The 23,484-nt window shown below is 37.8% G+C and overlaps 1 protein-coding gene across 3 annotated transcripts in view; it reads right to left on the minus strand.

Moving 5' to 3' along the window:
* The window catches only part of WDSUB1 (WD repeat, sterile alpha motif and U-box domain containing 1), a 41,016-nt gene extending 39,652 nt beyond the window's left edge, over window positions 1-1,364 (minus strand). For 2 of the 3 annotated variants that reach the window (XM_063101020.1, XM_063101010.1), the window contains exon 1: window positions 1,017-1,301. The gene's annotated coding sequence lies outside the window, so the exon portion shown is untranslated. The other variant, XM_063101015.1, reaches the window with a different exon arrangement.
* Window positions 1,365-23,484: the final 22,120 nt, after the last annotated feature.

Consider the following 23,484-nt stretch of genomic DNA (forward strand, 5'->3'; position numbering starts at 1 on the left):
AGAGAGGGTTTCCCTAATTAAAATAGCCACTACCTTGGCCAGCACAACACCCTATTTTAATTCTCAGTGTAGCAATTACCACCATCATCAGATATTTGTTAAATCATGTGTCTCCCCCAACTAGATCACAAATTTTAAACTAGTAGGTACTTTGTCCATTTTGCTCATTTCTGTATCCGTAACATGTAAAACAGTGTCAGGCACCTAATGTGTGCAAGTATTTGTTGAACATTGTTTTTTACAAATCCAATTGAATTCTAGCCTTTAAATATTACATTAGGAATATGAAATGATTAGAAAACAAAGCTACCGAAACTAAAAAACATATATGTGACAATGGAAAAATGGCGTAAAATGAGACTGTAATCAGCTCTGAAGGGACAGGAATAACCTTGACTTGTAAAATTCATAATCCGTCAATCTTATTTAGGGAAATCTCTACCCCTTCAAAAATGGAGCATGCCTCTTTTCCCATCATCTTATCCCCAAAGTTCAGCCTTTTCTTCAAACATAAACTCAAAAAAAACCTATAAATCAGAGAAACACAAAAAAATTCTGTTAGATTATAGCCTGCATTATTGCACTGAAAACAATCAAGACGAGGTGGTGCTGACCGGCTTAAAAAAAAAATCAGGTGGCGCTTTCTGGAGAAGTCCCAAATCCCAACTGTGCAAGTGCACATAGGTGATTTTCCAAACAAATTTTGCCTTCCACCCCAAGGCACTCAGCTCCCTTTGCAGTTCAAGACTTTACAATCGGAAGCACAGAGACCATAATCAGCTGAACAGTTTGTTTTGAAAGAGCTCTCAAGTTTACCCCTACCTGCCTGGGGGTGTGGGCGTCCACTCGGGCCTCAGCTGTCACGCCCAACGCTAAATCCCCACGCAAACTGGATCAACTGGGCAGTGTCAACACACGCATCCCCATCTCACCCAAAGCAAACCTGAAATGTGCCAAGCAACCCCAAAATGAAGCCCGCGATTTACTCCCTTCGCACGAAAGGTCCAAGAATTTACCCAATTCTGAGAGCCGGCCGGGCCTCTGCGAGCGGGCGGCCTCGGACTCCCGGCGCTCACCCCGTGGCGAGCCCGGGCGGCGCCCAGCGCGGGCTTCCTCCCGGCCGAGGGCGCACAGCGGAGCCTCGCTGCCAGCAAGGTCCCGGCCGGTCCCTGTGCCGCCCTTAAAACCGGATTCCGGGAAACGGAGGGTTCAAAAGCCCCTAGCGAGAAGGCTCCGCCCGCTGCACACGGTCTCACTCCCCAACTTGCCGCCTCCACCGCTAAGGCGGCCCGTGGGCGCGGCCGCTCTCACCTCAAGGACCCGGGGCGCGCGGGAACCGCCCCCAGGCGCCCTGCAGGCGGCGTCAGTCACGTGACACACAGTGAGGCGGAAGGTGCGGTTCCCGCGGAGACCCCGAAGCGAAGGAAACAGTCCCCGCCCCTCCGGGGGACGGCCGACGCCGCGGCGCATGCGCGCCCCTCCGCCTTCCGCGTGTGTGTCCCCGCCGAGTTCTGTGTGGCTCTAGGGTCAAGATGAGTTCTAACTTGGGGAGGAAGTTCGGTTGCAGTTTTTTCTCGGTTGAAGCTGAGGTCTCAAGGTCTAGCGAATGCCTGAAGTGTGATTTTAAAGGGGGCATTACATCAACTGTCCGGTTATAGGGTTTATAAACCCTCTGCCGTATTTCTCCACTCCGCTCTCTGTTCTCTGACCCCCTGACTGGTCTTTCTGTTTAGGGTCCGTGAGCTGAAGTCTTCTGCTATCTCCTCCGTGCTCAGGTTTCCCAAAGCCTTCTTTCCAGGGCAGGCTGCTCTCCCCTGGGTCCCAGTTCTGCGGTTCTCGCTGCCCACCAGACAGGTCCGGGTGGGTATCCTGGTACCGCCTGAAGCCGACGTGCAGCTTCCAGCCGTTCTCAGTGTCTCCGCGACTCCTACCTAGACGTGGTTTCCATGTGTAACTGACTACAAAGTGGTCCTGCCAGTCCTTTTTGAGATGAAAAGTAACCCAGAAAAAAGTTCCTAGGCATGTTAATACTTGCTAAGAGTACAACATAGTGAAGAACTGTTTAGATGAAAATCAAAGATACAGATAGCTTTTATTTTTAATCCGTGCAACTTGCGTTTTCTTTAATGAGGAAACATTAAAAATGTATCAGCCTGAGGAAACCAAAGTCAAATATTTGAAGAGTAATTTTTTTTTTTAATTTTATTTTGTCGATATACATTGTAGCTGATTAATGCTCCCCATCACCAAAACCTCCCTCCCTTCTCCCTCCCCCCCTCCCCCCCAACAATGTCCTTTCTGTTTGCTTGTCGTATCAACTTCAAATAATTGTGGTTGTTATATCTTCTTCCCCCCCCCGTTTGTGTGTGTGTGTGTGTGTGTGTGTGTGTGTATGTGTGTGTGTGAATTTATATATTAATTTTTAGCTCCCACCAATAAGTGAGAACATGTGGTATTTCTCTTTCTGTGCCTGACTTGTTTCACTTAATATAATTCTCTCAAGGTCCATCCATGTTGTTGCAAATGGCAGTATTTCATTCGTTTTTATAGCTGAGTAGTATTCCATTGTGTAGATGTACCACATTTTCCGTATCCACTCATCTGATGATGGGCATTTGGGCTGGTTCCAACTTTGAAGAGTAATTTTAAAGATGAAATTGAGATCATAGGAGATGATTTGCAATTCAGAAGACTAAGGGAGGGGGGAAATCAAAATTCATGATTTTGAGAAGCTCTTGTGATTGATAAATTAGTTAACAGTAATATAGTGCGTTATGATTGAGACTTTGAACGCCGAATTACATTCCAAAGTACTGCCAAAAGAGTATTTTTCTAAAAACAAGTTTTGTATTGTATTAATAATGGAGAGCTCTGTAGGAAATATAAATAAGAAAATAAGTAGCCAATTATTGCATCACTCAAAGACAACCAACCCACGCAGAGATAACATTTTCTTTCAGTCTTTCACTCACATAGATATCAGTAATTTAACAAAAATTCTTGTGAACCACCTTTTTAAACTTGAATTTTTAGCTTGAGCATTTTCCGTGCCTAAAATTTCTGCAATAGCTTTATTTGTTTTTTTCTGCCTAATGGGCCACATGGAAACATACCATAATTTGTTTAATGTTTTTCCCTGTTGTTGGATGGTTGTTTCACATTTTTGCTCTTAGTATAAATAATATTTTATTGGGTTAAACATCTTCGTATATAAATCTTTATTCACGTTTATGAACATGTGCTTGGGACATATATAGCTAATTAGGAATGGAATTGCTGGTCATAAAGGTGTAAAGATTCTTAGTAAGTATTATAATATTACTTTTCAGACAGGTTGTATAGTTTATATTCTCAGCAACACGTGATTGTGCCTGTCTCTCCACAGTCTTGCCAGACTTGAATAATATCTTTTTTATCTCCACCAAATCAATGAGCAAAATTGCTTTTAATATTCTTTAGGTAAAATATGCAAAGGAAACCCTGCCTACACATGCCAGTAGTTTAGCACAGTGACCTCGAGGCCAATATGGTCAGCAGCTCCTGTACTGCAGGAAGAGGCAGTTTCAGAGAGGGAAGCCCTATTGTAGGTGGCATCCAGTCTACATGTTTGCAATTTGGGAGATGCAAACTGAAATATCTTCCCAATATACTATAGAAATAGAATTTATAAAGGTAAACTTATAAGAATTTATAGGGATCTTTGAGCACATATTGACTGGATGTCATATCTCACAGGACAGTGTCAAAATAGTTGGACCTTTGACTTGGAATATTAAAGATCTGAATAGTTTATGCATTCCTTGCTCCTATTGTAGCTGCCAAAATCCTATTTAATGATAAAATCCTAGTTCCGCTTCTTGTAATAATGGTATTTGAGCAGTATAGAAAACCATTTTAAGTTGTGTATTTAAAGGAACACTATAGGGGGAATGGGGGAAAAAAGGAACACTATGTTTTAAAATTAAATAGTAAGCAATACATACATGCTCTCAAAATACAGTTTCAATGGGAACCCAAAGGGAGCTCCAAGGAGAGAGAGAGGTGATAGGCACTGGCAAAACTGGAAAAGGTGGGTGTAGGAATGAATCCTAAATAGGACTGAAGCCTGGGCCCCCTGCAGGAAGAGCCTGGGAAATATCCAGTTTCACAACAAATACTCAGGAATGTGTTGAGGTTGTTTTGCTTTGCAGGCAAACTCAACATTAGAGTTTCCAGAACAGTTGGGCAGAGTAGAATTCAAAGTATAAAAACTTCTTGAGGTGTTTAGTTTGCAAGAACATGTCAAGCTCAACACATATGATATGTGCATTTTTGTGGGTGTATATCATACTTCAAAAAAGTTTTTAAAAGCATCCCTGAGAATTGTCCAGGGATTCTCTCACATCTGATGCAATCACTCTCCACACCTGGTGTCATCCACAGTGCCACCTCCACACGGAGAACTGGGGATCTGGGAAGCTGTAACCCTGTCCGGAAGTATGCTGTGTTATCTTTCACATCATGGAGCATTCTCTCACTTCACCTCATCCATTGCCATTATATAAACTTTACACCTTCTAACTGGCCATCTTTCCATTAAACTACCCATAGTTCTGGTGTACTAACCAAGTAAGAAGAGTTAGCAGAGATCTTCAGAAAGAGTTGGAGATTCTTACTGGGGGCAGAGGGGGGGTACCTAAGGACTGCCAAAGAAAGAAACAGAGGGTCAGAATGAGGATGGCATGTATTGGACACAGGGAGATGTGCCTGACAGTAGAAAAAGTACATGTGGCTAGAAGTAAGAATACTGGAAAGAAATGGGATGACATGTATGGCACTTGGTATTTGATATATACTAAAGATATTTTACAGTTCCAGCTGTGCCTTTTTCTTCCTCTACGGTACAAGGAGTACTTTTTCCTCTTTATGAAATTTAAAATTCCAACTTCCTATAACTTAAATGTTTTCTTCATTTTCTTATTTCTTCTGTCTCATTTTCTCAAACTCTTTATTTTTAGTTATCTTATTTTTAGTACTTTAAAGAGAATTCAAGATGTTAAAAACGCATTTTTGTTTCCAGATTCATGGTTTTGATTGCATAAGAAGAAAATATTACAGAAACTGATGAATCAAATTCACTTAATAATAGTTCAACTTACAGAATTAACAAATCATGTTTCCAGGTTCATGCAATATTTTGATGATACCGGTCTTCAGCATCCTCTAACATCCTGTCAGTTAATTGGCCAAATAAAGATAAGTCTCTCTATCTTAACCTGATTATTTGGTATTAATATTTCTCCATATTTTCAATAATGACTATCACAGTAGTTGACTAATTTTTGCCTAAAGATGTTCCTTTAGTTTTACTTTCTGTTTGTAACTTGAAAAGGGAAGGACAATTGTCACATTTAAAATAATATAATAAGATATCATACTTAATGTGGCAGTTTGAATTTTTCTAAATGACAGCAATATTTTCCATCCTGCATGCTCTTCTAGAACTTTGCCACTCACCCATCAAGAGGTGGCAGTTATGTCCCTTCCCCTTGATTTGGGTGGGTCATCATGACTGCCTCAGCTAATAGAGAACACTATATAACAACCAAGGCCAGGTCATAAAAGGCAATACAGCTCTTGGATCACTCTCCCTTGGCACCTAGCCACCATGTTATGAAGAAGTCCAGGCCGCATGGAGATGTCTGCACAAAGAGGAATGAAAGCCCTGTCCCTCAATCCAGGCTAAGCTCCAGCCAAGAGCCAGTGCTCCTGAGTGATTCCTCTTGGACAAGGATCCTCTAACTCATAATGGAGGCACCAAAGCTGATGCTATGTGAAACAGAGATGCTCTAACTCATAATGGAGGCACCAAAGCTGATGCTATATGAAGCAGAGATGAGCCTTCCCATCAATCCCTGTCCAAATTGCAGGTTGGTATTTTACGCACTACATTTTGGGGTTCTGGGTTATGCAGCTAGATAACTGCTAGAGAGATTTAAGTGTAGTACATGAAGGTTCTACTTTACATTGATTACATTGCCTTACCACTTCTGTCAATTAATAACAGAAATATGCCAGTACAATATTTCTTTGCTAAAAATGGGATAAATTAAACTAAAATTCACTACAGTTATTTGTCTAAAATTTGAAAACTACTATTCTTTGTGGGGGTTATTTTCTTTTCATAATAATATCACTTTGACTCTGGAGAAATTTCTACATCAGCTTCTCCTCCTGAATTTCTTATGCTTTTTAAAAATTTATTTATTTATTTATTTATTTATTTATTTTAAATTTTATTTTGTCGATATACAATGTAGTTGATTATTGTGGCCCATTACCAAAACCTCCCTCCCTCCTCCCTCTCCTCCCTCCCACCCAACAATGTCCTTTCTGTTTGCTTGTTGTACCAACTTCAAAGAAACTGTAGTTGTTATGTCTTCTTCTCCCCCTCCTCCGGTTTTGTGTGTGTGTGTGTGTGTGTGTATGTGTGTGTGTGTGTGTGTGTGTGTGTGTGTGAATTTATTTATTTATTTTTAGCTCCCACCAATAAATGAGAACATGTGGTATTTCTCTTTCTGTGCCTGACTTGCTTCACTTCATATAATTCTCTCAAGGTCCATCCATGTTGTTGCAAATGGCATCATTTCATTCGTTTTTATAGCTGAGTAGTATTCCATTGTGTAGATGTACCACATTTTCCGTATCCACTCATCTGATGATGGACATTTGGGCTGTTTCCAACTCTTAGCTAATGTAAAGAGTGCTGCAATGAACATTGGGGAACAGGTATAGCTTCGACTTGATGATTTCCATTCCTCTGGGTATATTCCCAACAGTGGGATAGCTGGGTCATATGGCAGATCTATCTGCAGTTGTTTGAGGAACCTCCATACCATGTTCCATAGAGGCTGCACCATTTTGCAGTCCCACCAACAATGTATGAGAGTTCCTTTTTCTCCGCAGCCTCGCCAGCATTTATCGTTCAGAGTCTTTTGGATTTTAGCCATCCTAAGTGGGGTGAGATGGTATCTCAGTGTAGTTTTGATTTGCATTTCCCGGATGCTGAGTGATGTTGAGCATTTTTTCATATGTCTGTTGGCCATTTGTATATCTTCCTTAGAGAAATGCCTACTTAGGTCTTTTGCCCATTTTTTAATTGGGTTGCTTGTTTTCTTCTTGTAAAGTTGTTTGAGTTCCTTGTATATTCTGGATATTAATCCTTTGTCAGATGTATATTTTGCAAATATTTTCTCCCACTCTGTTGGTTGTCTTTTAACTCTTTTAATTGTTTCTTTTGCTGTGCAGAAGCTTTTTAGTTTGATATAATCCCATTTGTTTATTTTTCCTTTGGTTGCCTGTGCTTTTGGGGTCGTATTCATGAAGACTGTGTCCAATCCTATTTCCTGAAGTGTCTCTTCTATGTTTTCTTTAAGAAGTTTTATTGTTTCAGGGTGTATATTTAATTCTTTAATCCATTTTGAGTTGAGTTTAGTGTATGGTGAGAGGTATGGGTCTAGTTTCATTCTCCTGCATATTGATATCCAGTTCTCCCAGCACCATTTGCTAAAGAGGCAGTCTCTCCCCCAGTGTATAGGCTTGGTGACTTTGTCAAAGATCAGATGGCTGTAGGTGTGTGAGTTGATTTATGGATTCTCTATTCTGTTCCATTGATCAGTGTGTCTGCTTTTATGCCAGTACCATACTGTTTTAGTTATTATAGCTTTGCAGTATAGTTTAAAGTCAGGTAGTGTTATGCCTCCAGCTTTATTTTTTTTGCTCAGCATTGCTTTGGCTATGTGTGGTCTTTTGTTATTCCATATAAATGTCTGGATAGTTCTTTCCATTTCTGAGAAAAATGTCATTGGAATTTTGATGGGGATTGCATTGAATTTGTATAATTTGTATATCACTTTGGGTAGTATGGGCATTTTCACAATGTTGATTCTTCCAATCCAAGAGCATGGAATATCTTTCCATCTTCTTGTATCCTCTCTAATTTCTCTCAACAGTGGTTTGTAGTTCTCATTATAGAGATTTTTCACATTTTTGGTTAACTCCATTCCTAAGTATTTTATTTTTTTGGTGGCTATTGTAAAGAGAAACCCTGATTTCTCTTTCTGCATGTTCACTGTTGGAGAATAGAAATGCTATTGATTTTTTGTGTGTTGATTTTGTATCCTGCTACTGTGCTAAAATCATTTATCACCTCCAAGAGTTTTTTTGTAGAGGCTTTAGGCTGTTCAATATATAGGATCATGTCATCTGCAAACAGGGACAGTTTGACTTCATCTTTTCCAATCTGGATGCAGTTTATTTCCTTCTCTTCTCTGATTGCTCTGGCTAGTACTTCCAACATTATGTTGAATAGGAGTGGTGAGAGTGGGCATCCTTGTTTAGTTCCTGTTCTTAAAGGAAAATCTTTCAGCTTTTCCCCTTTCAGGATGATATTGGCAGTGGGTTTATCATATATGGCTTTAATTATGTTGAGATGCTTTCCATCTATACCTAACTTGTAGAGAGTCTTTATCATGAATGAGTGTTGAATTTTATCAAATGCTTTTTCAGCATCTATAGAGATGATCATATGGTCCTTGTGTTTGAGTTTATTAATATGGTGTATCACATTTATTGATTTGCATATGTTGAACCAACCTTGCATCCCTGGGATGAATCCCACTTGATCGTGGTGAATAATTTTACGTATGTGTTGCTGTATTCTGTTTGCTAGTATTTTAGTGAGGATTTTTGCATCTATATTCATCAAGGATATCGGCCTGTAGTTTTCTTTTTTGGTTATATCTTTACCAGGTTTTGGTATCAGGATGATGTTTGCTTCGTAGAATGAGTTTGGGAGATTTGCATCTGTTTCAATCTTTTGGAATAGTTTGTAAAGAATCAGTGTCAATTCCTCTTTGAATGTTTGGTAAAATTCTGCTGTGAATCCATCTGGTCCTGGGCTTTTCTTTGTTGGGAGCCTTCTGATAACAGCTTCAATCTCCTTTATTGTTATTGGTCTGTTCAGATTTTCTGCGTCTTCATGGCTCAGTTTTGGGATGAATTTCTTATGCTTTTAATGGCACTACCATACATACATAGTCACGCAAAGCAGAAACCTATGAGCCATCATCCCTCATTCCTTTTATCTGATCAGTAACTGAAACTTGATTTTACTGAATTCTGAATCTCTCTCAAACCAGTCCCTTCTTTTCCATGTGCTACCCAAATTCAGTCTCCCCTTACCACTTAGCTAAACTGCCTCAATAACTTTCACAGTGGTATTCCTACTCCGTCCATCTCCACCCCACATACACACACTCTTACACTCGATTCGGCATATTCTGTGTCGCTGATGGAATGATGTTAGGAAAACACAAAACTAATCATGGATCTCCCTCCTTCAAACCTCTCAGTGTTGTCTCTAGCTGGGGTGGGAGCGTGGCATGGAGGGTGAAGCATGAATTTGTGGTCTGTGACCTAGGCTTGTCCCACCTAAGAGGTCAAAAACCTGGGAGAGTTTTTGTTATTTTTTTTGCTTATTTGTTTTTAATAAATTTCAGTTTGGGGTTTCTCATATGTAAAATGAGAATGAAAATATTCACCTTGCACAGTTGCTATGAGAATTAAATCAGAGGACTCACCACTTCCCAGTAGCGTTTCAAGTAAGTTTTGCAGGATGTTAACAGGTATTCTATTCTATTCTATTCTATTTATTTATTTATTCATTCATTCATTTTGAATATTCATGAGATACAAATTACCAGAAGTTGCTTTTATACTCTGTGTCCCCACCCAATTGTCCCCCAACCACCCTCCCCCTCCCCTTCTTCCCCCCACTCTGCTTTGCAGCCCTAGGAATGTTCCCTCCCTCTGTTGGATCATGGGACTACTGTGGTCTTTCTTTCCTTTCTTCCTTTCTCTCTTAGCTCCCACATATGAGTGAGCACATGCGGTATTTATCCCTCTGTGTTTTGCTTATTTCACTCAACCTAAGTTTCTCAAGGTTCATCCATGTTGTTGCAAATGGGAGGATTTCATTCTTTTTTATGGCAGAGTAGTATTTCATGGTTTATATATATATATATATATATATATATATATATATATATATATATATATATATATATACACACACCATACTTTCCTTATCCAATCATCCATTGATCGATGTTTAGGTTAGTTTCATATCTTGGCTATTGTAAATAGAGCTGCAATGAACATGGGACTGCAGTTATTCCTTCGACATGATGATTTCCATTCCTCTGGGTATATACCCAGAGGAGGGATTGCTGGATCGTATGGAAGATCTATCTGCAGTTGTTTGAGAAACCTCCATACTGTTTCCCATAGTGATTGTACTAACTTACAGTCCCACCAACACTGTAGGAGTGTTCCCTTCTCTCCACACCCTCACCAGCATTTGTTATTCACCATCTTTTTTTTTTTTTTTTTTTGTCTTTTTCGTGACCGGTACTCAGCCAGTGAGTGCACCGGCCATTCCTATATAGCATCTGAACCCGCGGCGGGAGCGTCGCTGCGCTCCCAACGCCGCACTCTACCAAGTGCGCCACGGGCTCAGCACCTTCACCATCTTTTTGATTTTAGCCAGTCTAACTGGAGTGAGGTGGTATCTCAATTTAGTTTTAATTTGCATTTCCATGATGACTAGTGATGTTGAGCATTTTTTCTGTATCTGTTGGCCATTTGTATGTCTTCCTTTGAAAAATGTCTATTTAAAAAATTTATTTATTTTTTATTGAAACAATTGATTGTACATATCTGTGGGGTACTGCATCGAATATCAATAACTGTGTGAAATATGTGATCATTTTTTGCGGCCTTTAACCAATTTCTCACTAACTTCTCCCCTGCTATTTCCCATCTCTGGTAACCTCAGTTCTGTTCTCTCCTTTTGAAACTTCAAAGTATTATTTGATTGCTGCATCTTTCTTTCTCTTTTTTACGTATTTGTTTATTTTTCAGCTACCACTTATGAGTGAGGACATGCAGTATTTATCTTTCTGTGCCTAGCTTAATCACTTAACATAATTTTCTCTAAGTTCATCCATGTTGCTGTGAATGGCAGAATACCATTCTTTTTTATGGCAGAGTAATATTCCATTGAGCATACATTACCACATTTTCCTTATCGAGTCATCTGTCAATTGGCTATTATAAGTAGGGCTGCAATAAACATGAACATGCAGCTATCCCTTTGACATAATGGTTTCCATTCCTTTGGGTATATACCCAGCAGTGGGATTGCTAGATCTATCTGCAGATATGACAGTTCTATCTGTAGTTGTTTGGGAAGGCTCCATACTGTTTCCCGTAATGGTTGCACTAATTTACAGTCCCACTAACAGTGTAGGAGGCTTCCCCCTTCTCCTCATCTTTGCCAGCATTTTTATTCTATGTCTTTTTGATAATGGCCAATCTAACTGGGATGAGATGATATATCAATATGGTTTTGATTTACATGTCTCTGATGCTTAGTGATGTTGAGCATTTTTTCATGTGTCTGTTGGCCATTTGTATATCTTCCTTTAAGAAATGCCTATTCAGCTCCTTTGCCCATTTTTTAATCTAATTACTTGTTTTTATATTGTTAGGTTGTTTGAGTTCTCGTATATTCTGGATATTAATCCCTTGTCACATCCATAGTTGGCAAATATCTTCTCCCATTCTGTAGCTTGTCTTTATGCTCTGTTAATTGTTTCTTTAGCTGTCCAAAAGCTTTTTAGTTTGACAAAATCCCATTTTTTAAATTTCTCCTTTTATTCCCTGTGCTTTTGGGGTCATATTCTTAAAGTCTTTGCTTAGTCCTACTTCCCAAAGTGTTTCCCCTATGTTTTCTTCTAGCAGTTTTATAGTTTCAAGTCTTGTATTTAAGTCTTTAATCCATTTTGAGTTGATTTTAGTACATGGCAAGAGGTACGGGTCTAGTTTCATTCTTCTACATATGGATGTCCAGTTTTCCTAGCACCATTTAATGAAGAGGTAGTCTTTCCCCCAGTGTATGTTCTTGGTGCCTTTGTCAAAGATCAGTTAGCTTTAAGTATGTGGGTTAATTTCTGGGTTCTCTATTCTGTTCCATTGGTCCAAGTGTCTGGTGTCTGTTTTAATGCCTGTACCATGCTGTTTTGATTACTATACCTTTGTAGTATAATTTGAACTCAGGTAGTGTTATGACTTTGGCTTTATTTTTTTTTTGCTCAAGATTGCTTTGGCTATTTGGGGTCTTTTTTTTGTTCCATATTGATGGAGTTTGGATGTATTGTCCTCCCAGAACTCATGTGGAAATCTAATCACCAATGTGGCAGTGTTAGGAGCTGTTTGAGCCATGGGGGTGGATCCCTCATGAGTAGATTAATGCTCTCCCTGGGGGATGGGGATAGTGAGTGACTTCTCACTCTATTAGTTCCCATGAGAGCTCATGGTTTAAAAGACCCTGGCACCTCCCTCTCTCTCTCTCTTGCTTCCTATCACCATGTGATCTGCTTGTACCTGCTGGCTGCCTGCTGCTTTCCACCATGAGTAGAAGCAGCCTGAAACCCACACCAGATGCTGCTGTCCCAGAATCATGAGCCAAATAAACCTTTGTTCTTTATAAATTACCCAATCTCGGGTATTCTGTCATAGCAACACAAAACGGACTAATACACATATGAATGTTTGGATTGTTTTTTCTAAATCTGTGAAGAATGTCATTGTATTTTGATGGGGATTGCTTTGAATCTGTAGATCACTTTGGGTAGTATGGACATTTTCACAATGTTAATTTCTCCAATCCAAGAGCACGGAATGTCTTTCCATCTTTTTGTGTCCTCTTTAATTTCTTTCAGGAGTGATTTGTACTTCTCATTGTAGAGATTGTTCACCTCCTTGCTTAAATTGATTCCTAGGTATTTTATTTTTTTGGTGACTATATGTAAATGGGTTTACTTTTTCATTTCTTTTCTACTGGTTTGTTATTGAAGAATAAAAGTGGCACTGATTTTTGGATGTTGATTTTGTATCCTGCAACATTACTGAAATTGTTAATCAGCTCCAAGAGTTTTTTTGGTACAGTCTATAGGTTTTTCTCTATATTAGATCCTGTCATCTGCAAACAAGGACAGTTTGACTTCATCCTTTCCAATAAGGATGCTCTCTATTTCTTTCTCTTGCCCAATTGCTCCAGCTAGTACTTCCAATACTATGTTAAATAGGAGTGGTGAGAGTGGGCATCCTTGTCTTATTCCTGTTCATCCATTCAGGATGTTATTGGCTATTGGTTTGTCATAAATGGCTTTTATTGTGTTGAGATAATTTCCTGCTATACCTAATTTGCTGAGAGTCTTTATCATGAGGGGACGTTGAATTTTGTCGAATGGTTTTTCTGCATCTATTGAGATAATCATATGGTTTTTGTCCTTGATTTTGTTGATGTGGTGTATCACATTTATTGACTTGCTTATGTTGAGCCAACCTTGCATCCCTGGAATGAATCCCACTTGATCATAGTGTATAATTCTTTTTATGTGTTGCTGTTTTCTGTTTGCTAATATTTTGTTGAGGATTTGTCTATTTATGTTCATCAATGATGACCCAAAGTTATTTTGTTGCTGTATCTTTGTCTGGTTTTGGTATCAAGGTGATGCTGGCCTCTTAGAATGAGTTTGGGAGAATGGCCTCTGTTTCATATTTTTGGAATTATTTGAAGAGAAGTAGTATTAATTCCTCTTTAAAGGTTTAGTAGAATTCAGCAGTAAAGCCATCTGGTCCTGGACTTTTCCTTATTGGGAGACTGCTGACTACTGCTTCAATCTCATTTCTTGTTATTAATTTGTTCAGGTTTACTATTCCTTCTTGGTTCAGTGTACGTATGTGTCTAGACATTTAGCCATTTCCTCCAGGTTTTCAAATCTGTTAGCATATAGTTGTTTATAATAGTCTCTAATGATTCTTTGTATTTCTGTGGTATCAGTTGTAATGTCTCCTTTTCGATTTCTAATTTTTGTTATTTGGGTCTTCTCTCTTCTCTTTTTAGTTAGCCTAGCTAATGGCTTGTCTGTTTTGTTTGTCTTCTAAAAAAAACATCTTTTTGTTTCATTGATGTTTGTATCAGTTTTTGAGCTCTCTATTTCATTTATTTCTCCTCTGATCTTAATTATTTCTTTCCATCTACTAGTTTTGGGGTTGGATTGTTCTTGTTTTTCTAGTTCTTTGAGGTGTAGCATTAGGTTGTTTCCTTGAAATATTTCTCTTCTTTTGATGTGAGTATTTATTGCAATAAACATCCCTCTTAGAACTGCTTTTGCTGTATCCACAGGTTTTAGTATGATGTATCTTTATTTTTATTAGCTTCAAAAAATTTTTTGATTTCCTATTTAATTTCTTTTTGTTTTTTAATTTCCATGTGTTTGTATAGTTTCCAGAGTTTCACTTGTTATCGATTTCTACTTTTAATCCACTGTGGTCTGAAAAGATACTTGAAATGATTTCAATTTTTAAAAATTTCTTGATACTTGATTTATGACCTAACATGTGGTCTATCCTGGAGAATGTTCCCTGTGCTGATGAGAAGAATGTATATTCTATAAGTTCTGTAGATATCTGCCAAGTCCAATTGAAAAAATTAAAATTTAGTTTAAATCCTGTGTTTTCTCTGTTGATTTGTTGCCTAGATGATCTGTCAAATGTTGAGAGAGGTATGTTCAGGTCCCCAAATATTATTGTATTAGGGTCTCTTTCTTTAGATCTAATAGTGTTTCCTTTATATATCTGGGTGCTCCAGTGTTGGGTGCATATATATTTCTAATTTTTTTGTCTTCTTGCTGGATAGATCCCTATATCATTATATAATGGCCTTGTTTGTCTCTTTTTATGTTTGTGGTTTAAAGTTTATTTTATCTGATATGAGAATAGCTGCTCCTGCTCTTTTTTGGTTTCCATTTGTGTGGTATATTTTTTTCTCTCTCTTCACTTTTAGTCTGTGTGTGTGTCTTTACAGGGGAGATGAGTCTGTTGAAGACAGCATACAGTTGGGTCTAGCTTTTTAGTCTGATCAGTCAGTCTGTGTCTTTTAAGTGGGGAATTTAATCCATTTACATGTAGGGTTGTTACTGAAAGGGATTATCTCTTCCATGACATTTACTTGCTTTTTGTATGGTTGATTTAAATATCTTTTGTTCCTTTCTTTCCTTTTTATTGTTTGTCTTTGGTGTTGATTGGTTTTTTGAAGTGGTATGGTATAGTTTTTTTCTCATTTGCATATATCTGTCCTACCAATGTTCTTTATTCTTTCTCATGTATTCATGGTGGTGATTATCATTTTGGGGGTTCCAGGTGCAGGATTCCCTTAAGGATTTCTTTTAGAGCTGGTCATGTGGTAGAGAACTCCTGCAGCTTTGTTTATCTGGGAAATATACTATTTCTCCTTTTCTGATGGGTAACTTTTCTGGGTATAGTCTTCTTGGCTGGCAGTTCTTTTCTTTTAGTACTTTGAATATATCATCCCATTCTCTTCTGGAATGTAGGGTTTCTGCAGAGAAGTCCACTATTAGTCTGATGGGGATGCCCTTATAAGTGACTTGATACTTTTCTCTTGCTGTTTTTAGGATTCTCTGCTTGTCTTTGACTTCTGACACTTTGACTACAATGTATCTTGGAGAGGACCTTTTTGGATTGAATCTATTTGGGGATTTTGAGCCTCTTGATCTCGAAGTCCATATCTCTACCAAACCAGGGAAGTGTTCTGCTAATATTTCATTGAATATGTTTTTCATTCCTTTTCCTTCTTCCTCCCCTTCTGGAACACCCATGATTTGGATATTTGTGTACTTAAGGTGGTCTATTAGCTCTCTCAGTTTTTCTTCATTTTAATTTTTTTCTTTTTTTTTGTCTGCTTGGGTTATTCTGAAAAATCTGTCTTTGAGATCATGAATTCTTTCTGCTTGCTCTAGCCTGCTGCTTATATTCTCAATTGTAGTTTTTATTTCATTGAATGAGTCTTTCAGTTCCAGAAGTTCTGCGATATTCTTTTTTATGGTATTTATCTCTCTGTAAATTTCCTCCTTCATGTCCTGGATTATTTTTCTCATTTTGTTGTGTTGTCAAACTGAATCTTCTTGTATCTCACTATTAAGTGGCATTGCACACGGATGCAGGTGACTGGAGTTGAGTCATTCCTCAGGCAGGGCCTTAGAGAGGTTCTGCTTGAATTCCTGCTACTGAGACCCAGAGAACTGTCTTACCTTTTATCTTTCTCCTAACTTGCTTCTCAGCTTATAGTTGAACCTTGTGAGCCAGATCACATTCTTCCTACAGATTTCCTTTTTTAGCTTACTTCAGCCAGTTAATATTTCTGAACCTGACATAGCTCTCCATGATCTACTCCCTGAAAACTTGTTCAGCTTTATCTACTGACTCTTTCTCTTCTTGTGCGTTGTTCCAGCTATAACAAATTCTCTTAGTCTCTTGAACCCACTGTGAACATGTGTGCCTTTATCCAGAGTCTTTTCTGTTTTTTGACTATTACAATCTAAATAATTTTTTTAAGACTGAAACCAAAAGTTGTCTTATTTGTGAAGGAGTCTTCCCTGACTCTGTAGAATGGTATCAGTTGATGTATTCCACCTATGTATATTATAGTTTGAAGAAGGCAAAATATAGCAACTGTTTTCCCTGCCTGAGTCCCCTGCCAATTGAAGAGAGGCAAAGGAGACAACTGATGAAGATCAAAACACTCCCTTTAATGTTGAAAAATTCTAAGCTGGAGACATGGTTGAGGGATACACAACAATGGGCTGCTTAATTCTGAACTTCAGAATTAAGCAGATTTTCCCACCCAGTAAGGGTGGGAAAACTGCAGGCTTCCACCTATGGGGCAGAGGTTTTGCTGCCAGGCTTGCAGAGCCCACGTTGACCAGAGTACTTGCTCCTACAGGCAGGCCAAAGAAATGGGAGGGTCACTGAGCTAATATAAGCCCAGCCTCCTTTTTATTTTTACTTTTTGGTGGCTGGCTGGTAAGGGGATAACCCTTGGCCTCTTATTCTTAACCTATCAGAGAAGGGAGGCATGAGTAAAAGGTAGGAAGACCAAAAGTGCTACAGCGATTAATGTCCTTTCACATGGTAACAGGAGCCCAGGAGTAAACCGTCCTTCTAACCCCCAACATTCTGCAGCTTTTTCTTTTCTTCACTTAACCCACTGAGTGAGGCCAGCCAGGGGTGTGGCCATCCTGAGGATATTATGGGCAGTCTGGACATCCTGGACTGTCTTGCTGTTTTGCTTTAACCTTCGTTAAGTCACTCCCCTAATACAAACTATTGTTCTTTGTGGGTCATTTTTGATCAACAGAGATCAATATTGATTTTGCCCCAGAAAGCTCTGAAATGGGGCAGAACAGTGTATTAATTAAATCAATTCTAGGGCCATTCTGTAGCCAAAGCTGAATAATTACATCTTAGTTTCCTTACCATTCTAAATTATGTGCAGCCATGTTGTCCAGATTTGCTCATGAGAGGTTTTGCAATGAACTTAAATAACTAAATTAAAATACTCCAGCAACAAAGTGACCAAAATGTGAATATAACTGCTTTCTGTTATGAAATTTATAGGGTGAAATTAAGGACCTAAGGTTAAATCTCCTTGAAAATTAAAGTCCAAAGATATAAAAATTCAAAGGAATTTAAGTTAAATCAAATTCTCTTGTCTAAAAAAAAAAATGCAGACCTTCATTTTTCTGACACATACAGATTCTGTCTTGAGGAGTCTTCCATTGTGATGGTTATGAAATCAATGTTTCTAAGATTACCAAAAGCATTTATTGTTTGAATGAATCTTGTCCACCTTTACCTATTTAGGATAATTATACCCAGGAGACAGTCTCCTATCAGACCAATGTATAACTGGTCTGGACTCTTTGTTTTGCCTGGGTCATCTTTAATATGCCTCAGCTTTCCTGTGACTTCCTAATTTCTCTGGCATTTTCCCCTAGGGTACAGCCAATATGTGTGTCCACACGTGCAATAATTGTATCACCTTGAAGTTCAATGGTAAGTTGGTCTTTTTTTTTTAACAGCTTAATTGACGTAGTTTATATGCCGTACAATTCACACGTTTTAAGTATAAAATTCAATGGTTTTTGGCATATTCACAGAGTTGTAGAACCCTCACCACAATCTAATTTTAGAACATTTTTTATTACTACAAAAGGAAATCCCATACCCATTAGCAGTTACTACCCAATTCCCACAACCCTAGGCAAACACTTACCCACTTTCTATTCTTATGGCTTAGTCAATTCATGTAAATGGAATCATATAATATGTAGCCTTTTGTGACTGGCTCTTTTACTTAGCATAATATTTTCAAGGTTCGTTCATATCATATCATGTATCAGTACTTTATTCCTTTTTATTGCCAAATAATATTCCATTGTATGAATATATCACATTTTATTTACCCATGCATCAGTTGATAGAATTTGGGTTGTTTCCAATTTTTAGCCATTATGAATAATGCTGCTGTAAACATTTGTATACAAGTTTTTGGGTGGACATGTTTTCAATTCTCTTGAGTATATACCTATGAGTGGAATTTCTGGTTCATATAATAACCATGTGTCTAAAATTTTGAGGAACTGCCAGACTGTTTTCCAAAGCAGCTTTGTGATTTACAATCCTAGCCGCAGTGTAGGAGAGTTTCAATTTCTCCACATCCTCATCAACATTTTTCATTGTCTGTCTTTTTGATTATAGCCATCCTAGTGGTTCTGAAGTGGTATCTCATAAAGTACAGTTTATTTTGTTCTTTTGTCATTTGTGCTTTTGGTAGAGTATATAAGAAGCATTTGCCTAACTCAAGGTCACAAAGACTTACTCCTATGCATTCTTCTAAGAGTTTTATAGTTTTGGCTCTTATGTTTAGGTCTCTGATCCATTTTGAGCTAACTTACCTGTGTTTTATTGGGTATCTTTCATATGTTGGAAATTATACTAAATGCTAGGTGTTAAAAAATATGGAAGACACAATCTCTTGATGAACTATTTCAGGCAAGAGTGGCAGGTACACAGCCCACAACAGCAATAGCCCTGGTAATGGGGGATTATGAGTTGTAGCTGCTTACAGGAACTTTGGAAGGAGAAGAAAGCCAATTCAGTTCACACATAATGGCAAGAATTTCTATGTGTACACCAAGAGCATGTCAATGAACACATGACTTATGATTAGCTTTGGAAATATCCATAATTCCAATTGGATAGCCAGATATAATTTTAAAGAGGCAGAACTGGAATATGTGATAATTGAAAAAGCCATGATATTTCAATTTCTCAGGAACAAAAAGTGGGAATAAGCTTCATGGAAGCAAGCAAAAAGGGAGTTTGAGGGGCAAAATGTGCTGTTTAATATGCATTGTCCAGGAGAGAGCCCCAGAAATCGTCAGATGTAGATAGAAGCTCCATTGTGGTTTGCGGTGTTGTGGAGTAGGCTGGTTCACCTGACCTCACCAATGCTTGGATACAGCACTCCTCAAGTTCATCACATTCTCCTGTGTTGACTCTATGCTCACCTGGCATATTTCAGGTGATTCATTCTCTTTGCCAGACTTCGTGACATTGGAAACCAGGACATGGTACCTTAGTCACTGGAAAGGAATTCCCCCCATTATAATTTAGTTGATATTCTGATTTATGGTTTAGTTAGTAAGGTTAATGCAGAGTCTGATCAACTCTGTGATCCTGATAAAATCATTTCCAGGCCTATAAAAAAGTAAGTAAGTCTTGAGACCAGCCATCCCTCTTAGTGGCTTCATAGCTTAATACTAACAGCATGGGCTTGTAGCCAGCTGTCTGTGAATTTGAATCTTAGTTCTCACACTTAACTAGCTGTGTAACCAAACATTTATAAGCTTTGGTTTCCTTATATGTAAATAAGACTAAGAATAATACCTACCTCATAGGACTGTTCTGAAGCTTAAATAAAATACTACATATAAAGTACTTAGCATAGTGCTGTATACATCTATTAGGACGATTACTATTCAAAAAAAAAAAAAAGGTGTTGATGTGAATAGAGAGAAATTGGAATCCTGTGCAGTGTTGGTGGGTTGTCAGTTAGGAAAATAGTATGGTGGTTCCTAAAAAAAGCTAAAAGTAGAATTACCATATGATCCAGCAATTTCATTTCTAGGTATATACCTAAAAGAATTAAAAGTAGTGTCTTGAAGAGATATTTGTGGAGAAAGGAAGTAAAATGAGAAGTCCAAAGGAACTCTGAGGTTTCAACCTTGAGTGGCTAGATATATGTTGATTCTGTTAAGTGATATTTGAAATGCAGGGAAAAGAGCAAATCTTGAAAGAGGAAGATTATGAACTCAATTTTAGATATGTTGAGTTTGTGTTGCCTGTGGCATGTCCTGGTAGGGGTTTGAAGATAGAGTTTGAGATCAGAAGAAGGATATGGAATACAGATGCTCCTTGACTTACAATGGGGTTATGTCCTGATAAACCCATAAGTTGAAAGTATTGTATGATGAAAATGCATTTAGGGGGCTGGCTGGTTGGCTCAGTTGGTTGGAGTGTGGTGCTGATAACACCAAGGTCCAGGGTTCCATCTCTATACCAGCCAGCCACCAAAAGGAAAAAAAAAAAAAGAAAGAAAGAAAATGCATTTAATACACCTAACCTACCCAGCCCCGCATCATATCTTAGCCTAGCCTACTAAACATGCTCAGAACACTTATGTTAGCCTACAGTTGGGCAAAATCATCTAACGTGAAGCCTACTTTACAATAAAGCACTGAATATCTCATGTAATTTATTAAATACTGTACCAAAGTACAGTTTCTACTGAATGTGTATTGTTTTGCACCATTGTAAAGTTGAAAAATCATAAGTAGAACCATCCTAAGCCAGGGACCATCTGTATATGTGTTGATATAGGAATCATCCATGATAAGTAAGACAGGTTTTCCAGCTTCTACAAGTCTCTGAATGTAATAAATAGGGTTTTAATGCTGCTTTCAATGTTCCAAATAGCTTCAGATTAAGGGCACATGTGCCTGTAATGATATTGCACAAGCTATAATTTTTTAAATGCTATTATTTCATAAATAAAACATTTTAAGCATAGCAACATGGAAATACAGCAAGAACAGTAACACAACAACAACACATGTACTTAATGGTGAAAACACTGGGGACCACTCAGAGAAGTTATATTTGAAACTATATGAAGATGAGTAAAGCATGTAACTTTTATTCCTGGTTCACATAAGGCTGTATTCAAAGGTGAATTATCCCACATTACAAAAGGAAATTCCTTCCCACTTGTCTTTCATATGACTCAAATTATTTAAAGAGTTTAGACATATTTCAGCACCAGTCCCACATTGAAAAAAAAGTCAACAAGAAAAAATAAACTACGAAGAAAATCCTCTACCTGTGGAGGTGACCACATCATATGCTATAAAGTGCTGAATAAATAAAAACAATGGATAAAATAATAGGATTAAGAATGTAACATATCCAGATACTAGATCTTTAGGTTTCTAAAAAAGGACATATTGAAATATTTACATAAAATGGAACGTAACTATTTGAACTGCATAGTATGTTGAGTTTTGATAACATTAAAATAACAGGAAATATTGTTAATATTAATCTATACTGACAAAATGCAGATTTTGTCACTGTAGATTAGTTTTGCCTTTTTTTGAATTTCATATAAATGGGATCATATGGTATGAACGTGCTCTCTTGTGTTTGGCTTCTTTTGTACATACATCATTATGTTTTTGAGATTCAAACTTGGCATTAGTAGTTTATTACTTTTTATTGTTGACTAATGTCCCATTGTATGGATATAGTACAATTTGTTTATTCACTTGCTAATAAACAGGTCTTTTTAAATTTTTGGCTATTATGAATAAAAGTATTATGAAAATGTATGTTCAAGTCTTTATCTGAACATACATTTTCATTTCTCTTAATACATAGGAGTGGAATTGCTATAGAAAGTGTATCTTTATAAGAAACTGTTTTTAAGAAACTTCTGAACAATTTTCCAAGGTGGTTGTACCATTTCATATTTCCAACAGTAATATATGACAGTTCCAATTCTTCCACATCACTGCCAACACTTGGTATTTATTTTCAGTCATCTTAACATCTTAACATCTTTCACTGTTAGACATTGCAGTTAGTGTGCAGTCATATCTCATTACGCTTTTTAAAAGAAAACTCCCGTTTATTTGATATTAATAAAATTAAACACCTTTTCATGTGCTTATTGGCCATTTGTATATCTTCATTTGTGGTGTTACATTTTGTAATAAGAGTTTTTTAAAAACATGTTTTTGAGGGCCGAGCCCGTAGCGCACTCAGGAGAGTGCGGTGCTGGGAGCGCGGTGACGCTCCTGCCGCCGCCGCGGGTTCGGATCCTATATAGGAATGGCCGGTGCACTCACTGGCTGAGTGCCGGTCACAAAAAAGACAAAAAAAAACATGTTTTTGATACAAACCTTTAAAAAAACATGTATATTGCCAATATTTTCTCCCAGTCAGTGGTCTCTTATGTTTTTCTTAATGTCTTTTGAGGAGCATAAGTTTTTAATGTTGATGAAGTCAAATATATTGATTTTTTTCTTGTGTCTTGTGACATGGCTAAATTCAGTTATTAGTTGTAATAGTCTTTTTGTAGTCTTCTTGGGAGTGTGTATATATATAATCATGTCATCTGCAAATAAAGACAGTTCTGTCTCTTCCTTTTCAATTTGTATGCTTTTTATTTCTTCTTTCTTATTGCACAGGCTAATACTTCCAGTACAGTATAGAATAGATGTGGTAAGAATGAACATCCTTGCCGTGTTACCAATCTTAGAAGGAAAGCATCTCATCTTTAGCCATCAGATATGATGCCCTTTTCATAGATGCCCTTTATCAGGTTGATGAGGTTCCCTTCTAGTCTTAACTTGCTTACAATTTTTAACATGAAATGGTGCATTACAAATGCTTTATCTGCATCCACTGAGATCATTTGGTTTTCCTCCAATATTATGTTAATATAGCAAATTTTCTAGTATTCTCTTACTATGGTGTATTTCAAAAGTTAAACTTTGTACTCTTATGATAAACACCAATTGGTTATTTGGTTATGATTTATTTTCTTTTGGTGTATACTACTTTTTCATCTCCAAGGCTTCTGTTTCTTTTTGGTATCTTTCATTCTCTTCTCATCATGTTCATGTTTTCCATTAAATACTTCAACATATTTATAATGTCTATTTTAAAGTCCCTTTCTCTCTCTCTCTTTTTTGGCGGCTGGCCAATACAGGAAGTGAACCCTGGACCTTGGTGTTATTAGCATCACACTCTATCAGCACCATGCTTTAACTAACCAAGCTAACCAGCCAGCCCTGCCTTTCTCTTAATTCCATCATCTCTGTCATTTCTCTTAACTGATTTTTCTCCTGGCTATCGGTCATGTTTTTCTTCCTTAATTTCATGTCTGAGTCT

This window comes from Cynocephalus volans, chromosome 1, assembly GCF_027409185.1.
Source record: "Cynocephalus volans isolate mCynVol1 chromosome 1, mCynVol1.pri, whole genome shotgun sequence".
Classification (NCBI taxonomy): domain Eukaryota; kingdom Metazoa; phylum Chordata; class Mammalia; order Dermoptera; family Cynocephalidae; genus Cynocephalus; species Cynocephalus volans.